General features: G+C 38.0%; 1 pseudogene; it reads right to left on the bottom strand.

The window, feature by feature from the left end:
* Positions 1-2,035: 2,035 nt before the first annotated feature.
* On the bottom strand, positions 2,036-3,093 carry LOC150041641 (F-box only protein 28 pseudogene; annotated as a pseudogene).
* Positions 3,094-5,426: the final 2,333 nt, after the last annotated feature.

The raw sequence follows: 5,426 nt of genomic DNA, 5'->3' as shown, positions 1-5,426 counted from the left end.
GCCTTCTATCTGGTGAATATAATGTAACCCTTCTATTAATCACAATTAAAAATATTTATAAAAAGATTTCATTAACATTGTCTTTTTTACATCATATTTCAAATGTCAAGTTTATCAAATAAGTATTCAAGAATGGGATCTCTATATGAAATCACTGGGACATAAATTTAAGAATAAAATTTAAATTTAGCTGAGAGTTTATGTCATAAATACATATCGGTCTGTATAATATAGTAAGTTTATAAAGTGTACACCATCATAGATTTTTTTTACCTTGGCTGACAAATGTTTCTAGGATATTGTTTATTTTAAAGTTAGCTTCTCAACCAACCATAAAATATTTGGATGTTACTGATTTTTTCATTGGAAACATACTACAGAATGGAACATCAAATGATCACAATCTAAGGGCAATATTAAAAATGGAAGGTTTCATTTGGTACGGTTATCTAAAGGATGAATAACCATGTCATGTTGGATGGATTTTTTTTTGGACGGATTTTTTTTAAGGGCAATAATCTTGTGCTTTTATTTAACTCTGGTACTTACCAAAACCTTAGGCTTTACACAGGTGTCAACTCCTGTCTAGAAAGGGACAGTTTTCTATATTACACCTAAATTTACTTTAATTGAAGCTCAAAGCAACAATTGTAAAAAAGAATTTTAAATAAAATGACTACATAATTTAACTCATGAAGATAAAACTAAAATAGTGATTAAGTTGAATGTGTCAGAGATAAACAACTAGAGAAAAGAACTAGTATACATAATTTGGAAGTTGTTAAAGTGACCATTCATAAGGTTGAACAGTGCAAGACATGCATTTCCAGTTACAAGCTTGAAAGAGTGCCAAATACTTAAAGCATTAGCTTAAAGTTTAAGTATGAAATTAATATTAAAGATTAAAAAGAACCTTCTCTTAGGTCATCTCCCACAATGATCAAATTGCCTTCTGTGGTACAATTTTTTTCAGTAAACTTTCCTTCATTGGTAAACCTGCCTTCAAGAAGTTGGGTCCCCTACTGAGTTACCGCAGTTCGTGAAGGAGCGCACAGTGATGAGTGAGTCTCAGTACTAGCTCCCAAAGAACTGCTATTAACAGAAAGAGCCTTGGATTTGGAGTTCTGCCTTGGCCCAGTGTGCCTGAATCCTACGGAGAATAGATAAGGCAATGGGCTTTAAGATTCTCTTGTACCTGTAAAACTGGAGGACAAATGGACTAACAAGTCTCCCCTTAGAGGCAAGCTGTTTGTGGTGGAAGATGTTAAGTGCTAAGTCAATGAAGATGCCACTCTAAAAAGTGGTTAAGTACAGAGGTCCAAGATCAATACAAGTGCAAGAGCTTTGTAAGTGAGTTGACTAGTCAATGCATGCATTCATCCAAGCGAATGTAAGACATGGCCCCCAAAGAGAACTGAAAACATGTGTATAACAACTGGATACATCCCTTGCAGGTAGTTTATAAAAATATATAGTCAATACTGTAGAGGTTCCTTCTACAGTTAATAATATGGAAGTCCATTCAGTTACCCATTACTTCAATACCAGAAAGCATCAACTACTTTTCAGACATTCCAGACGAAAAGGTCACTTATAACAAAAGGTCATTTTTTAAAACAAGATAGTGTCCATTAAAAAGGTTGTTTTTCCTCTTTTAAGTGAACAGGACATTTTCCTGTATTAAACTCAACATCTGTCTGTCAAGACCAGGTTTAAAATCGTTATGTAATGTGCGTATATGCAGAAACAAGCTAACTTTAAACATTATCTGCACAGATAAAAGTTAGTTCCCCAAGTATTATAGCGTGGGTCTGTTTAATACAAATCTATTGCAAAGTAAAAACATTCTGTGCGTCAGTTCCATCCGAAGCAGGAAAAGAATTTCCCAACTGTAAGAGCTCAAATTTAAGTTGAGTACTGAAAGCCTAGAAAACTAAGGGACATCTTGTTTCTCTTAGCATCCTGATATGCATAATTGTTTAAGCTACCAAGCCGTAATGTCTTCCTCTGGAGAAAGAACCACGTTCCAAAGATGTTACTTTCTATTCCGAAGACGTTTGGATTCCGTAAGAGAGTCTACGGCTTCTGTTGCCTTTCTTCCTTTCCGAGGAGACTCCTCATTCTGCCCAGACCCTGAGGAGTTCCCTACTGAACTTTCCATTATTCACGTAGTTTGCGTTCCAGCTCAGCCAACCGTGCATTCTGTTCATCTGTGATCCTGGTCTGCTCTAGCAGTTTCTGTTGTTGGTCTTGAAGCTATTTCTACTGCTCTTGCACTTTGGTGCGAAGCTCAGAAATTTCACGCCTGAGAACAGTCACCCCAGCTCCACAGGTTTTTTTCCTGCTGCTGGAGTTTGGTAACCTGTTGTCTTGAAGGGTTTTGCTTGGAGAAGAGCTGCATTGCTGTTAGGGCTGCAGATGGACCAGGAACAGCAGGAGAGCCCATGAGTCTTCCAGACACATCTGATCCTGGCAATTTCTTCTTTAGAACTGGGACAAATTACTCATGGAAGTACTCCATTGTAGTATTTCATGAGCTGGTTGAGTGGCTCTGGTAGAATTAGAATTGACATATCTCAGTACACGATAAATTTCGTCAATCACCTTTCCTGGGATGAAGCAACAGAGATTGGAACCCACGTACTTCATAAAAGTCATATTTAAGAGTTTCCACAGCAGCAAGGATGTCTGCGTGATGAGCTAGACAATGGCTTCCCCTTTCCAACTCTCTCTTTGGAAGTTGTGCTTTAACTTGTTTCTGACACAGATTATGGTATCCAATTTCAAAAATCCCTGATTCAACATTCTTTGACAGACCAAGTCCATTCTTTTACAAACCAGGCAGAGCTGGCTAGTTTCATCCTAGGACATAAAGCTGAGGAGGTTCTCGATGGCTACGATGGGTAGCGCCACCAGTGTGTTGTTTTGTGGCAGCTGGTCCAGAGTCATCGCTGGAGGTTCCTGGGTCCCTGACTGCGGGGCCTGAGAGGAGGGCAGCAGGGGCTGTAGCTGAGCAGAGCCAGTGGCCGAAGAGGAGCTGCCATCACCATGGCCGCCTGCCTCCTCTGCCATCCACTCCTCTGAAGCCGCCATCTTGGAAGTTTGATTCCTTCCCCCACACTGTGAGGGGGGACAGGGACCACTATCACAGATTTTTATGTCTATGTTTTTATATTTGTATCTTGAATATCATCTCAATGACTTTAAGTAACTCTAGTTTCATCCACTTCCCAGAGAATGCCATTATTTTGTCTTATCTGGTGGCTATGCAGAATTCCATTGTATATATGTACTATATTTTTTGTACCCATTCATCTGTAGTGAGGCATCTGGATTGTTTCCATCCCTTGGTTATTGTGAACAGTGAAGATATACATGGCTGTGCAGGTGTCCTTATCATACCCTGGGTTATGATGCTCAGGATAGATGCTTAGGAGTGGTATGGCTAGGTCATAGGGAAGATCAGCTTTTAGTTTGTTGAGGAACCTCCAAATTGCTTTCCAGACTGCCTGTAATAGTTTACATTCCCACCAGCAATCCAGTAGGATTCCTCTTTTTCCACATTCCTGCCAGCATTTGTGGTCTGAGTTCACAATGCTGGCCAATCTGATTGGGGTAAGAAGGTACCTTATGGTTTTTTTGCATTTCATTTATGAATATGAATAATGAGCATTTTCTCATATGAGTTTCTATGCCTCTTTTACATCTTCCTCTGATAAGTCCTTAGTTTCCTTGCCTATTTAGCAATTGGTTTGTTGGATTTGAGGGGGGAGTGCTTCTTGAGTTCCCTGTAGATACTGAATAATAAATATTTGTCTGATGTATTATTGGTAAATATCTTTTCCCAACTGATTGGTTGTCTTTCTACTTTACTAGATATGTCTTTCTGCAGAAACTTTATTTTTAGGTAGTTCCATTTTTGAGTCTTTCTCCAATCTGTTGTGACCTTGAGACTCTGTTCAAGAAATTTTTGCTTGTGCCTATGAGTTTCAGGGACTCTCCTACTCATGTAGAAGTTTCAGAGTTTCAGGTCTGATATTGATGTCTTTCATCCATTTTGAGTTAATATTTGTGCATGGCGACAGGCTGGAATCAATTTTTAGTTTTCTCCATGTGGCCTCCCAGTTTTTCTAGCATAAATAATTGAAGAGGCTTTGTTTATTCCACTGAATATCTCTGGTTATTTGTTGAATATAACTTGACTCTAGTTATATATTTTATTTCTGGATCTTCTGTTCCATTGATCTTCTGATCTATTTTTGTGCCAGTACCAAGCTGTTTTTGTTATTATGGCTCTATAGTAGAGTTTGAAGGCTGGTATTGTAATACCACTGGCAATGTTCTTTTTGTCTGTAATTGCTTTGGCTATTCTAGGTCTTTTGTTGTCCCATATTGAACCTTAGGATTATACCTTCTATTTCAGTAAAGAATACCCTTGGGATTTTGATAGGGATTGCATTGAAATTGTATATCAATTTTTGCAGTATGACCATTTTCACTATGTTGATTCTTCCTATTCCTGAGCATTGGATGTCTTTCCACTTCCTGGTAAACTCTGATTTCATCCTTGAGGCTTTTATAGCTTTCATTAAATAATTCCTTTATATCTTTTGTTAAATTAATTCCTAAATATTTTATTCTTTTGGGGGCTATTGCAAATGAGATCATTTTCTTGATTTCTCCTTCTTTTTGTGTATTATTCACATACAAAAAGCTACTGAATTTCGAAGGTTGATTTTGTATCCTGCCACTTTGTCAAAGTTGTTTATCAGTTCTAAGAGTTTGGGAATGGAACTTATTGGGTTGTTCAGGAATAGCATCATCCACGAATAGGGATAGTTTAATTTCTTCTTTCCCTATGTGGATCCCTTTGATTTTCTCTTGCCTGTTGCTCTGGTAAGGGTTCAAGCAATATATTGAAGAGATGTGTAGAGAGTATGCATCCCTGTGTTGTATCTGATTTTAAGGTAAATTTTTCTAGTCTTACTCTATTTAGCATTCTTTAAATATCTGCCTTTGTATAATATTTCAAGCTTGATTCTGGGTGCTAGGACAAGAGACCAAGTAGTATCAAGCCTTCTATTTGACTCTCAGAGAATGAAAATTCTCTTAAGAACCAGAAAATGAATGACAGTGCAGGGATCATGACAAGGTTTTCGTGAAAATTAGACTTAGTCTCAGAACTTGGAGTAGGAAGAAGTAGGGAACCCCTATCTCTCAGTTGCCCTCAACGAGAATTATCACAAAGCAATAGAGAGCTCAATGCAGAATGAAAACTGTTGGCATCGTATACCTATCACCCTAGGATGGTCACTACATCCTAGAATTTGGAGCGAGAAAAAGAAGGATCTGTTTTGGGGGCTCTTTCGTTTAACATGGAATTTCTGTTTCACTATGCTCTGAAGGAAGACTATGCTGTGAGGGAA

The sequence above is a fragment of the Megascapheus bottae genome, chromosome X, assembly GCF_031878675.1.
Source record: "Megascapheus bottae isolate mThoBot1 chromosome X, mThoBot2.hap1, whole genome shotgun sequence".
Lineage (NCBI taxonomy): Eukaryota > Metazoa > Chordata > Mammalia > Rodentia > Geomyidae > Megascapheus > Megascapheus bottae.
This window is presented reverse-complemented; position numbering and strand designations above follow the sequence as displayed.